Source organism: Chiloscyllium punctatum, chromosome 36, assembly GCF_047496795.1.
Source record: "Chiloscyllium punctatum isolate Juve2018m chromosome 36, sChiPun1.3, whole genome shotgun sequence".
NCBI lineage: Eukaryota > Metazoa > Chordata > Chondrichthyes > Orectolobiformes > Hemiscylliidae > Chiloscyllium > Chiloscyllium punctatum.
This window is the reverse complement of record NC_092774.1, coordinates 37578231-37592808: the sequence shown is the minus strand read 5'-3', so window position 1 is coordinate 37592808 and position 14578 is coordinate 37578231.

The window sequence follows — 14578 nt, the reverse complement described above, 5'->3', positions numbered from 1 at the left end:
GATTTATCAGCTTGGATAGGTGACTGGCTGATGGGCAGAAGACAGACAGTCCGAATTGATGGCTTTTTTTCTGAATGGCAAGATGTAACTAGTCAGGTGCCACAGGGTTGTGTCCTTGGACCCCAGCTATTTACAATCTACATTAGTGACTTGGATACACGTATAAAAGGCTCATTTGCCAAGTTTGTGGATGACACATAAATAGGCATGATGGTAAATTGCAATGAGGAAACATGAACCATTCAAATGGATCGAGATAGGTTAGGAGAGTAGGACAAAATGTGGCAGATGGAGTTTAATGTGGATAAGTGTGAGGTCATGCATTTTGGTCAAAACAAAAACAGCAAAGCAATGTATTATCTAATAGAAGGTTTGGGATGATCTGGTGCAGAGAGATCTGGGTATCCTCATTAATGAGTCACAGAAAACTAGCATGCAGGTACAGTAGATAATAAAGAAAGTGAATACAGCATTCGCTTTTATCGCTAAAGGAATAGAACATAATGGGAGGGAAGTGTTGCTGCAACCAAACATAGCATTGCTGAAACTGCACCTGGAGGATTGTGCCCAGCTTTAAACTCATTTCCCCTTATATGGTTATGGTAGGGGATTTAACTTTCCAACCATAGACCAGGACTGCCATAGGTTTAAGGGTTTAGATGGAGAGGAATTTGCTGAGCTTGTTCAAGAAAGATTTCTGATTTAGTATGTGGATATACCGATGGAGAAGGTGCAAAACTAGACCTACTCTTGGGAAATAAGGCAGGACAGCTGACTGAGGTGTCAGTGGGGGTGCACTTTGGGGCCAGCAACCATAATTCTATTAATTTTAAAATAGTGATGGAAAAGGATAGACCAGATCTAAAAATTGAAATTCTAAATTGGAGAATGTCTCACTTTGACAGTAATAGGCAAGAACTTTTAAAAGCTGTTTGGGGGCAGATGTTTGCAAGTAAAGAGACGGCTGGAAAATGGGAAGCCTCAGAAATGAGATAATGAGAGTCCAGAGACAGTATATTCCGGTTAGGGTGAAGGGTGAAAGGTGTAGGGAATGTTGGATGACTGGAGAAATTGAGTGTATGGTAAAGAAAAAGAAGGAAGCATATGTCAGGTATAGACAGGTAGATTGAGTGAATCCTTAGAAGAGTATAAAGGTAATAGGAGTATACTTAAAAGGGAAATCAGGAGGGCAAAAACTAGACATGAGATAACTTTGGCAAATAGGGTTAAGGAGAATCCAAAGAGTTTGTACAAATACATTAAGGACAAAAGGGTCACTAGGGAGAGAATAGGGCACATCAAAGATGAGTAAGGCAGCCAATGTGTGGAACTACAGGAGATGGAGGAGATACTAAACAAGTATTTTGCATCAATGTTTACTCTGGAGAAGGACATGAAAAATATAGAATGTAGGGACATAGATCAGAACATCTTTAAAAATGTCCATATTGCAGAGGAGGTGATGCTGGATGTCCTGAAACACAAAGGTGGATAAATCTCCAGAACCTGATCAGGTGTACCTGAGAACTCTGTGGGAGGCTACGGGAAGTGATTGTTGGGCCCCTTGCTGAGATATTTGCATCAGTGATAGTCACAGGAGAGGTGCCAGAAAACTGGAGATTGGTTAACATGGTACCACTATTTAAGAAAGGTGATAGGGAAAAGCCAGGGAACCTGCCATCGGTGGTGGACAGGTTGTTGGAGTGAAACCTGAGAGACAGGATTTACACATATTTGGAAAGGCAAGGACTGATTAGGGATAGTCGCCATGGCTTTGTGCGTGGGAAATCATGTCTCACAAACTTGATTGAGTGCTTGAAGAAGTAACAAAGAAGAGTGATGAGGGCAGAGCAATGGACTTGATCTATATGGACTTCAGTAAGGCATGCGACAAGGTTCCCCAAGGGAGACTGGTTAGCAAGGTTAGATCTTATGGAATACAGAGAGAACTAGCCATTTGGATACAGAACTGGCTGAAAAGGTAGAAGGTGGTGGTGGCGAGTTGTTTTTCAGACTGGAGGCTTATGACCAGAGTGTCACAAGGATCGATGCTCGGTCCACTCCTTTCTATATTTTTTATGCAAATGACTTGGATGTGAACGTAGGATGTATAGTTTGTAGGTTTACTGATGACACCAAAATTAGAGGTGTAGTGAACAACGAGGAAAGTTACCTCAGATTACAATGGGATCTTGATCAGATGTGCCAGTGGGCTGAGGAGTGGCAGATGAAGTTTAATTTAGATGAATGCGAGGTGCTGCATTTTGGAAAAACAAATCAGAGCAGCACATCTACACTTAATGGTCAGGTTCTAGGGAGTGTTGTTGAACAAAGAGACCTTGGAGACCAGGTTCACAGTTTCTTGAAAGTGGAGTTGCAGGTAGATAGGATAGTGAAGATGATGTTTGGTATACTTTCCTTTATTAGTCAGAGTATTGAGTATAGGATTTGAGAGGTCATGTTGTGGCTGTACAGGAGAATGTTTAGGCCATTTTTGGAATAAGTGTACAATTCCGGCATCCTTCCTCTTGGTAGGATGTTGTGAAACTTGAAAGGGTTCAGAAAAGATTTACAAGGATGCTGCCAGATTTGAGCTATAGGCAGACGTTGACTCAGCTGAGGCTGTTCTCCCTGGAGTGGAGGTGGCAACGTTTTCATGCAGAAGGTAGAGCGTGTATGGAATGAGCAGCCAGAGGTAGTGGTGGAGGTGGGTACAATTACAACATTTAAAAGGTGTCGAGATGAATAGTTCGGATTTAGAGGAATATGGAGCAAATGCTGGAACTTGGGACTGGGCCAGATTGGAACATCTGGTCGGCGTGTATGAGTAGAACTGAAGTGTCTGTTTCTGTGCAGTGTGACGATATAAGTCCATAACTGCTATGACCGAAACTAGACCTTTTTACTGATAATCTTCCTGCTGGATTTTTTTAGTGCACCCAGTTTCAGTCGATTTCTGGTGGGTAAAATTGGCATATATCGTGTATCCTGGAAATTCTGAAAAATAAAACTAAATAATTCTCCTTGTGAATGGTACAATCCACACCCCGTGATGTGAATGGTATAATCCTCCCCGCCCCTTCACCTTCGAATGATGTAATCGTCCCCCTCTGAATGGTATAATCCATTACTCCCCCACAGCCGTTAAGGGTATAATCCTCCCAAGTCTCAATGATACGATCCTTTCCACACCACCCCGAATGAATGGTACAATCCCTTTCTGTTTCACATTTCCGAAGCCTTTCCCATTTTGAAAACAGTCTCTGTTTCTGGTCTTCCCAAAGTGTATAGCCTCAGACTTTACCACATTGTATTCCATCTGCCCCTTCTCTGACCATTCTCCTGGACTGTCCAAGCATTCTCAGCATGGACCCCTTTAGAACTCCAAAGACCCCTTTATGCCAACTCTCTGCCTTCTGCCAGTCAGCCAATCCTCTACAAGAATGAGGTGGACCTTGCTCCTACACCAGGGACTCTTATCTTACTTCGCAGCCTCCTGCACGGCACCTTGTCAAAGGCCTTCTGGAAATTCAAATCGCTCACGTCCACTGGCTCTCCCTTTGTCTAACTTACTCATTACCTGCTCAAAAGAATCCTAATAGATTTGTCAGACATGACCTCCTGTTGTCAAAGCCATGCAGACTCAGTCCTGTTTTAACATGCACCTCCACATACTCCCCACTCTCACCCTTCATAAAACCTGTTAAGTTTACCCATTTTTACCATAAATACGTTGTTCTGCTCTTTAAAATGAATTCAAGTTTAAAGATTTCATATTATGTATGTACACTACCTTTGCCCCTCATAATATTTTATCCTTCTGAAGAAGACCTTCAAAAGAGATTTGCACAAGGTATGAAACTGACTGTGACTGCATCAAGTAAAGGAGTTAGTAAGAATGAGAAAGGAGTGGCGAAATATCTAAACCTACCCATGCAACGGTCAAGAAGGCACAACAACACCTTTTCTTCCTCAAGATGCTCAACAAATTCAGCATGTCCACAATGACACTCACCAACATTTACAGATGCACCACAGAAAGCATTGAATCTGGGTGCATCACGTCCTGCTACGGCAACTGCTCTGCCCAGGACTGGAAGAAACTACAGAAGGTTGTGTGCACAGTACAGTCCATCACAGAAGCCAACCTCCCACCCATGAAATCCATCTACACTTCTCGTTGTCGTTGAAAGGCTACCAACCTCAAGGACCCCTCCCACCCCGGGAATGATCTCCTGCACCATCTTCTGCCAGGCAGAAGATACGGAAGCTTGAACACATGTACCAACAGGTTCAAGAATAGCTTCTTCCCTGCTATTATTAGACTGCTGAATGGAGCTCTCCAATATGAAATCTGATGTTGCTTCTGCGCACCTCCTGTGCAGCTGTAACTCTGTCTGCCTCACTCTGTCTAAGCGCAGTATGACCTGCATGTCCTTGTTTGCTCGGATCTGACTGTACTGCTGATAAAACAACATTTTTGACTCTACTTAGGTATATAGCACAGTACCGGCCCTTTATCCGACTCTAAGATCAGACTGACCTACATACCATTTATTGTACTAACTTTCATGTACCTATCCAAGAGTCAATTAAATGTCCCTAATGTATCTGACTCTACAACCACTGTTGACAGTGCATTTCACACAGCCACCACTATCTGAGTAGAGAACCTACTCTGACATCTCTCCCGAAACCTTCCTCCAGTTACCTTAAAATTATGCCGAGAGTGTGATGCTGGAAAACCATAGCAGGTCAGGCAGCAGCCAAGGAGCAGGAGAATTGACATTTTGGGCATAAGCCCTTCATCAGGAACGAGGCTTGTGGGCGGGGGGTGCTGAGAGATAAATGGGAAGAGGGTGAGGTTGGGGGAGAAGGTAGCTGAGAATGCCATAGGTAGATGAAGGTAGGTGTGTGTGTGTGTGTGTGTGTGTGAGAGAGAGAGAGAGAGGTGGGTTGGCAAGATGATAGGTCGGAGGGAGTTGTGGTGCAGATAGATAGGAAAATATGATGGACAGGTCAGAAGGGGCAGCGCCAAGTTGGAGGCTTGGGACTGGAATAAAGTGGGGGAGGCGAGGAAACTGTTGAAATCCACATTTGTCCTGTGTGGTTGCAGGGTCGCAAGGCAGAATGAGGTGTTCCTCCTCCAGGCATCGGGAAATAACGGTTTGGCGATGGATAGGTTGGAGAAGTGGGTGGAGCTGATAGATTGAAAAGTTGATGGAAAAGGTCAAGAGAGCGTACTGAGTTGAAGTCACGGGACTGGAATAAAGTGGGGTGGGGGTGTGGAAAATGATGTCTCGCATCTGCAGTCCTCATTTTCCCCTCCTTAAAATTATAGACACTTGTAAGGGGCATGGATAGAGTGAATACCCAAGGTCTTTCCCAAAGGTCCAGTCCGAAAGGGGCATAGGTTGAAGGGGAGTGGGGAAAGGGACCTGAGGGGCAACATTTTCACGCAGAGGGTGGTGTGTGTATGGAATGAACTGCCAGCAGAAGTGGTGGAGGCTGGTACAATTACAACATTTAAAAGGCAGCTGGATGGGGATATGAATAGGAAGGGTACAAATGAACATAGGCCAAATGCTGGCAAATAGGTCACTAGATTCATTTAAGATATGGACTGAAGGGTTTGTTTCCGGCTCTACAACTCTGACTATGTCTACATAGTTGAAACCAATTTCACAAAATGAGGAATAGGTCATTCACCCCTTACAGCCTGTCCTGAGCTGTGGCCTAACTGCACATATTCCAGTGCAATTTTCAGAAAGATTTCAGCAGCTCTTTTTAAAAAATTGAAATGCGTTTAGACTTCAATGATGTTTCTGAATATATCATTTTAGCTATTCTCAATTTTAAAGATAAGAGTTTCGAGCGAACACAGCCCACACCTCCCAGTGCTGCCAGTAACCTTTACAATGTTGATGAAACGATGCAGTACCTGTACTCCTTAAAAATTTACAATTTCTAACAATACTAGCTACTCATTCACTGCTCCATCTGATACACGACATTAGAAACTTAGGGCAGGAGGCTGGAAGAAATGAGCAGCTTTAAAACAAAAAACCATCTGGAGCTCAAAGCTTTCAATGAGTCTGAGCCCAGCAGTAAGTTCAGGTAATCTTTATTGTGACCCAACTTTGTTACAGCTTCAGATCCCCCCCAGCAAAAAGATGTAGAGAAAGTAGCTGCTTTTTAAACAGCTCAAGGTCAAAGCGCACACACTCCCCCTCCCCCTCCCCCTCCCCCCACCTCACTTTCTTTACTATCAGTCAGCACAGAGTTGTCCCTTTGTAATTGGATCCTTGGTACAGCCTTAACGCATGGGGCCTGGAACGGGGGCAGTGTGGAGTGAAACAGACTGCTGTGAGTCTGGAGTCACGTGTAGGCCAGACTGGGTAAAGGATGCAGCTGGGACTACTGAGTGAATCCTTTCCCACAATGGCAGTTTCCTTCCCTAAAAAGGGAGTGAGTGAATCAGATTGGGGTTTTCTCTCTCCCCTCCCCCCTCCCTCCCACAGAAAATGGTTTCATCTTTAGATTCTGACCGTATTCCAATTCCACCATCTGCCGCGGTGGTATTCAAACCCAACAGATTCCAGAACTGGGTTGATAGTCCAGTCGATCACGGCACTCGGCAGTCGCTTTGTCAGACCCCCTGCGATGGCACGTGAAATCGCTGGTGGCACCGGAGGTGGGAGGAGCGGGTGAAAGCCTTCCCGCACTCGGGACAGCAAAAGGGCCTCTTCCCCGTATGGACTCGCCGGTGAGTCAGCAGGGAGGAGGAATAGCTGAAGGCCTTCCCACACTCAGGGCAGCTGAAGGGCCTCTCCCCTGTGTGGACCTGCTGGTGGGTCAGCAAATTGGAGGAACGGCTGAAGGCCTTCCCGCACTCGGGACAGCTGAAGGGCCTCTCTCCCGTATGGACACGCCGGTGGGTCAGTAGGGAGGATGAATCGCTGAAGGCCTTCCCACACTCAGGGCAGGTGAAAGGCCTCTCCCCCGTGTGGATCCGCTGGTGCCTAAGCAGGGCAGAGTCCTGGGTAAAGCCCTTCCCGCACTTGGGACAGGAGAACGGCCTCTCCCCGGTGTGGATGCGCCGATTGATCTCCAGGTCAGACGGAGTACGGAAGCCTTTCCCACAGTTACCACACTTCCACGGTTTCTCCATGTCCAAAGCTTCAGCCACAAGCAAATGTGTGTCCTGCCCCTCCCCGGTGTGAATTCCTCTTTCCAGGCCGTATAACAGTTTCAGGCTCCACACTCAGTGCGCAGCAACAGTAGGGTCTCTCATCCAGTCCCACTGATCATGAAAATGTACTGAAATAGGAACCAAAAAGCTTTGCTCCTTCTCACAGAATTGTAATCAAAAATTGTGGCTGTCCCAATCGATTGAGTGACTGTCAGATATTGACGTGAAAGTGAGGACCGCAGACGCGGGAGAGTCAGTGTTGAAAAGTGCGGCGCTGGAAAAGCACAGCAGGTCAGGCAGCATCCAAGGAGCAGGAGAGTCAACATTTCGGGCATAAGGCCTTCATCTGTTCATTTTGAAACTTCTCCCTTCGGATCTTCAAATACTCTGGAAAAAGACATTACAAAAGACAACACTGTCAGTGCAGGGTAGAAATTCAGAACAAGCTTTCCTACTTTCTGTGGAGCATTCTTTTCTTTTGTTATTCCACAAAATTGAAAGCAACATCCTTCTCTCTTTCTTTCTTTCTCTCTCTCTCTCTCTCTCTCCTCCCCTTCCTCTGTTCTCACTCCGCTTTAAGTAATTCTCCTGAAGGTGCTGATTCAAGATCAGAACAGCAAAAACGTCAAGACTTATATATTGGATAACTCCACCTGAAAGTTAATATCTTTCACAACAGTGGGATACTGCTGAGAGTGAGCAGGTCTGATTTTGGGAAGCAAAATAAAATGTGTCAGTTCAGGATGAATCAGGAATGCATCTTGAGGAATAACCAGATACATCAAGGTATTAACACAGACACGAGAGAGAAACTGAACAGAAGAGACGTGGCAAACGTTAGTAGAAAGCCAGAGTCATTAAGATATACCGCACAGTAGCAGACCTTTTGGTCCAAATCGTCTATGCTGACCAGATATTGTAAATCAATTTAGTCCCATTTGCCAGCACTTGGCCCATATCCCTTGGCCAATCCACCCTACCTTGCACATCCCTGGACACTATGTGTAAGTTAGCATGGCTAACCCACACAAACTTGCACCTCCTTGGGCACGATGGGTACTTTAGCACGGCCAATCCACCCTCACCTGCACATCCCTGGGCACTATGCATAATTTAGCGTGATCAATCCACCCTAACCTGGGCACAGTTAAAAATCACACAAACGCGGGTTATAGTCCAACAGGTTTATTTGGAAGAACAATCGTTCGGAGCACTGCTCCTTCATCAGGTGGTTGTGGAGAATAAGACCATAAGGCACAGAATTTATGGAAAGACATTTGTGGCCTGCCACTGAAATGATATATTGAACAAATCGGGATTGTTCAGTCTTTCATCTTTTAGAATGGATTGCAGGTATCATTAATATGTAAATCCCAGAACTTCCTGTAAGGCACCCTCTCAAGATAACATAAGGCTTTACAACAAAAGGTGGCATCTCAGCTCAGACAATGCATTCAAGGTATGAGGTCAGAGTTTGCCTGTATCTCAGTCTTGACTCAGACTGTTTCTATTTCCAAAGCAGGAATTTATAAAATATTATCTGGATTGACTGCCTGCATGAACTGCCAAGTCTCATCCACCAGCTGAAATGACTGGATAGGGAGGGCTTGATCCCCACAGTGCAATGAATTCCCACTTTCCACCAAAATCCCAAATGTCCACACTCACTCAGTTGCTCTCTCATAAATCAAATATTTCATTGTAACTTCTTCTGCTCCCAGCCTCCAGTCTTCACAACCACACTTCTGCTTTCACCGAAGACAATTAGTCATACAGCACGGAAACAGACCCTTTGGTCAAACTCGTCTGTGCCAAACAGATATCCGAAATTAATCTAGTCCCATTTGCCAGCATGTGGATCTTATGGTTCTAAACCATTCCTATTCATGTACCCAGCCAGATGCATTTTAAATATAATTGTACCAGCCCCACCACTTCCTCTGGCAGCTCATTCCGTACATCCACAACCCTCTGCGTGAAAACGTTGCCCCTCAGGGCCCTTTTAAATCATTCCCCTCTCACCTAAACATATGCCCTATAGTTTTGGACTCTCCTACCTTGGGGAAAAGACCTTGGATATTCACCCTATCCATGCTAGTTATAAACCTCTATAAGGCTGCCCCTCAGCCTCCGATGCTCCAGGGAAAATATCCTGGATCTACTCAGCCTTTCCCTGTAGGTCAAACCCTCCAAGTCTAACAACATCCTCGCAAATCTTTTCCGACCCCTCTCAAAGTCTCACAAGTTCTTTCCGAAACCAGGGAGACCAGAACTGGACGCACTATTCCAAAAGTTGCCTTACTAAGTTACAGCCACAACATGATCTCCCAATGCCTATACATAATGCTCCGACCAATGAAGGAAATCATAGCAAACACATTCTTCACTATCCTGTCTACCTGCGACTCCACTTCCGCCTGGGCAGCCTATAGCCCAGCGGACTCAACATTAAGTTCTCCAGTCTCAAATAACCTCACTTCCCATCTCTTCCTTCCTCCTCCCTCCCCCCCCCCCCCGACTCCCTTCTTCCTTCCTCCCCTCCCCCCCCCCCCCGACTCCCTTCTTCCTTCCTCCCCTCCCCCCCCCCCCGACTCCCTTCTTCCTTCCTCCCCTCCCCCCCCGACTCCCTTCTTCCTTCCTCCCCTCCCCCCCCGACTCCCTTCTTCCTTCCTCCCCTCCCCCCCCCGACTCCCTTCTTCCTTCCTCCCCTCCCCCCCCGACTCCCTTCTTCCTTCCTCCCCTCCCCCCCCCGACTCCCTTCTTCCTTCCTCCCCTCCCCCCCCGACTCCCTTCTTCCTTCCTCCCCTCCCCCCCCGACTCCCTTCTTCCTTCCTCCCCTCCCCCCCCGACTCCCTTCTTCCTTCCTCCCCTCCCCCCCCGACTCCCTTCTTCCTTCCTCCCCTCCCCCCCCGACTCCCTTCTTCCTTCCTCCCCTCCCCCCCCGACTCCCTTCTTCCTTCCTCCCCTCCCCCCCCGACTCCCTTCTTCCTTCCTCCCCTCCCCCCCCGACTCCCTTCTTCCTTCCTCCCCTCCCCCCCCGACTCCCTTCTTCCTTCCTCCCCTCCCCCCCCGACTCCCTTCTTCCTTCCTCCCCTCCCCCCCCGACTCCCTTCTTCCTTCCTCCCCTCCCCCCCCGACTCCCTTCTTCCTTCCTCCCCTCCCCCCCGACTCCCTTCTTTCCTTCCTCCCCTCCCCCCCCGACTCCCTTCTTCCTTCCTCCCCTCCCCCCCGACTCCCTTCTTCCTTCCTTCCTCCCCTCCCCCCCCGACTCCCTTCTTCCTTCCTCCCCTCCCCCCCCGACTCCCTTCTTCCTTCCTCCCCTCCCCCCCCGACTCCCTTCTTCCTTCCTCCCCTCCCCCCCCGACTCCCTTCTTCCTTCCTCCCCTCCCCCCCGACTCCCTTCTTCCTTCCTCCCCTCCCCCCCGACTCCCTTCTTCCTTCCTCCCCTCCCCCCCCGACTCCCTTCTTCCTTCCTCCCCTCCCCCCCCGACTCCCTTCTTCCTTCCTCCCCTCCCCCCCGACTCCCTTCTTCCTTCCTCCCCTCCCCCCCCGACTCCCTTCTTCCTTCCTCCCCTCCCCCCCCGACTCCCTTCTTCCTTCTCTCCCCTCCCCCCCGCGACTCCCTTCTTCCTTCCTCCCCTCCCCCCCCGACTCCCTTCTTCCTTCCTCCCCTCCCCCCCCGACTCCCTTCTTCCTTCCTCCCCTCCCCCCCGACTCCCTTCTTCCTTCCTCCCCTCCCCCCCCCGACTCCCTTCTTCCTTCCTCCCCTCCCCCCCCGACTCCCTTCTTCCTCCTCCCCTCCCCCCCGACTCCCTTCTTCCTTCCTCCCCTCCCCCCCCGACTCCCTTCTTCCTTCCTCCCCTCCCCCCCCGACTCCCTTCTTCCTTCCTCCCCTCCCCCCCCCGACTTCCCTTCTTCCTTCCTCCCCTCCCCCCCCGACTCCCTTCTTCCTTCCTCCCTCCCCCCCCGACTCCCTTCTTCCTTCCTCCCCTCCCCCCCCGACTCCCTTCTTCCTTCCTCCCCTCCCCCCCCGACTCCCTTCTTCCTTCCTCCCCTCCCCCCCGACTCCCTTCTTCCTTCCTCCCCTCCCCCCCCGACTCCCTTCTTCCTTCCTCCCCTCCCCCCCCGACTCCCTTCTTCCTTCCTCCCCTCCCCCCCCGACTCCCTTCTTCCTTCCTCCCCTCCCCCCCCGACTCCCTTCTTCCTTCCTCCCCTCCCCCCCCGACTCCCTTCTTCCTTCCTCCCCTCCCCCCCCGACTCCCTTCTTCCTTCCTCCCCTCCCCCCCCGACTCCCTTCTTCCTTCCTCCCCTCCCCCCCCCGACTCCCTTCTTCCTTCCTCCCCTCCCCCCCCGACTCCCTTCTTCCTTCCTCCCCTCCCCCCCCGACTCCCTTCTTCCTTCCTCCCCTCCCCCCCCGACTCCCTTCTTCCTTCCTCCCCTCCCCCCCCGACTCCCTTCTTCCTTCCTCCCCTCCCCCCCCGACTCCCTTCTTCCTTCCTCCCCTCCCCCCCCGACTCCCTTCTTCCTTCCTCCCCTCCCCCCCCGACTCCCTTCTTCCTTCCTCCCCTCCCCCCCCGACTCCCTTCTTCCTTCCTCCCCTCCCCCCCCGACTCCCTTCTTCCTTCCTCCCCTCCCCCCCCGACTCCCTTCTTCCTTCCTCCCCTCCCCCCCCGACTCCCTTCTTCCTTCCTCCCCTCCCCCTCCGACTCCCTTCTTCCTTCCTCCCCTCCCCCCCCGACTCCCTTCTTCCTTCCTCCCCTCCCCCCCCGACTCCTTCTTCCTTCCTCCCCTCCCCCCCGACTCCCTTCTTCCTTCCTCCCCTCCCCCCCCGACTCCCTTCTTCCTTCCTCCCCTCCCCCCCCGACTCCCTTCTTCCTTCCTCCCCTCCCCCCCCGACTCCCTTCTTCCTTCCTCCCCTCCCCCCCCGACTCCTTCTTCCTTCCTCCCCTCCCCCCCCGACTCCCTTCTTCCTTCCTCCCCTCCCCCCCCGACTCCCTTCTTCCTTCCTCCCCTCCCCCCCCGACTCCCTTCTTCCTTCCTCCCTCCCCCCCCGACTCCCTTCTTCCTTCCTCCCCTCCCCCCCCGACTCCCTTCTTCCTTCCTCCCCTCCCCCCCCGACTCCCTTCTTCCTTCCTCCCCTCCCCCCCCGACTCCCTTCTTCCTTCCTCCCCTCCCCCCCCGACTCCCTTCTTCCTTCCTCCCCTCCCCCCCGACTCCCTTCTTCCTTCCTCCCCTCCCCCCCCGACTCCCTTCTTCCTTCCTCCCCTCCCCCCCCGACTCCCTTCTTCCTTCCTCCCCTCCCCCCCCGACTCCCTTCTTCCTTCCTCCCCTCCCCCCCCGACTCCCTTCTTCCTTCCTCCCCCTCCCCCCCCGACTCCCTTCTCCTTCCTCCTCCCTCCCCCCCCGACTCCCTTCTTCCTTCCTCCCCTCCCCCCCCGACTCCCTTCTTCCTTCCTCCCCTCCCCCCCCGACTCCCTTCTTCCTTCCTCCCCTCCCCCCCGACTCCCTTCTTCCTTCCTCCCCTCCCCCCCCGACTCCCTTCTTCCTTCCTCCCCTCCCCCCCCGACTCCCTTCTTCCTTCCTCCCCTCCCCCCCCGACTCCCTTCTTCCTTCCTCCCCTCCCCCCCCGACTCCCTTCTTCCTTCCTCCCCTCCCCCCCCGACTCCCTTCTTCCTTCCTCCCCTCCCCCCCCGACTCCCTTCTTCCTTCCTCCCCTCCCCCCCCGACTCCCTTCTTCCTTCCTCCCCTCCCCCCCCCGACTCCCTTCTTCCTTCCTCCCCTCCCCCCCGACTCCCTTCTTTCCTTCCTCCCTCCTCCCCCCCCGACTCCCTTCTTCCTTCCTCCCCTCCCCCCCCGACTCCCTTCTTCCTTCCTCCCCTCCCCCCCCGACTCCCTTCTTCCTTCCTCCCCTCCCCCCCCGACTCCCTTCTTCCTTCCTCCCCTCCCCCCCGACTCCCTTCTTCCTTCCTCCCCTCCCCCCCCGACTCCCTTCTTCCTTCCTCCCCTCCCCCCCCGACTCCCTTCTTCCTTCCTCCCCTCCCCCCCCGACTCCCTTCTTCCTTCCTCCCCTCCCCCCCCGACTCCCTTCTTCCTTCCTCCCCTCCCCCCCCGACTCCCTTCTTCCTTCCTCCCCTCCCCCCCCGACTCCCTTCTTCCTTCCTCCCCTCCCCCCCCGACTCCCTTCTTCCTTCCTCCCCTCCCCCCCCGACTCCCTTCTTCCTTCCTCCCCTCCCCCCCCGACTCCCTTCTTCCTTCCTCCCCTCCCCCCCCGACTCCCTTCTTCCTTCCTCCCCTCCCCCCCCGACTCCCTTCTTCCTTCCTCCCCTCCCCCCCCGACTCCCTTCTTCCTTCCTCCCCTCCCCCCCCGACTCCCTTCTTCCTTCCTCCCCTCCCCCCCCGACTCCCTTCTTCCTTCCTCCCCTCCCCCCCCGACTCCCTTCTTCCTTCCTCCCCTCCCCCCCCGACTCCCTTCTTCCTTCCTCCCTCCCCCCCCGACTCCCTTCTTCCTTCCTCCCCTCCCCCCCCGACTCCCTTCTTCCTTCCTCCCCTCCCCCCCCGACTCCCTTCTTCCTTCCTCCCCTCCCCCCCCGACTCCCTTCTTCCTTCCTCCCCTCCCCCCCCGACTCCCTTCTTCCTTCCTCCCCTCCCCCCCCGACTCCCTTCTTCCTTCCTCCCCTCCCCCCCCGACTCCCTTCTTCCTTCCTCCCCTCCCCCCCCGACTCCCTTCTTCCTTCCTCCCCTCCCCCCCCGACTCCCTTCTTCCTTCCTCCCCTCCCCCCCCGACTCCCTTCTTCCTTCCTCCCCTCCCCCCCCGACTCCCTTCTTCCTTCCTCCCCTCCCCCCCCGACTCCCTTCTTCCTTCCTCCCCTCCCCCCCCGACTCCCTTCTTCCTTCCTCCCCTCCCCCCCCGACTCCCTTCTTCCTTCCTCCCCTCCCCCCCCGACTCCCTTCTTCCTTCCTCCCCTCCCCCCCCGACTCCCTTCTTCCTTCCTCCCCTCCCCCCCCGACTCCCTTCTTCCTTCCTCCCCTCCCCCCCCGACTCCCTTCTTCCTTCCTCCCCTCCCCCCTCCGACTCCCTTCTTCCTTCCTCCCCTCCCCCCTCCGACTCCCTTCTTCCTTCCTCCCCTCCCCCCTCCGACTCCCTTCTTCCTTCCTCCCCTCCCTTCCCCCCCACCGCCCGACTCCGTTCCCCCCACGACTCCCTTCTCAGCCCCTCCCCCTCATTTCCACTCCTCCTTGTCACTAACCAGATTTATTTCTCCCATTCACCAACCAGGTCAGACCTTTCACGTGTCCCAAACTTCACCACCCTGCCCCCAGGACACCCTTTATCTGCACCCATCCCCAATCCTGAAGAAGGGTTACACCTGAAACGTCGACTTCTCC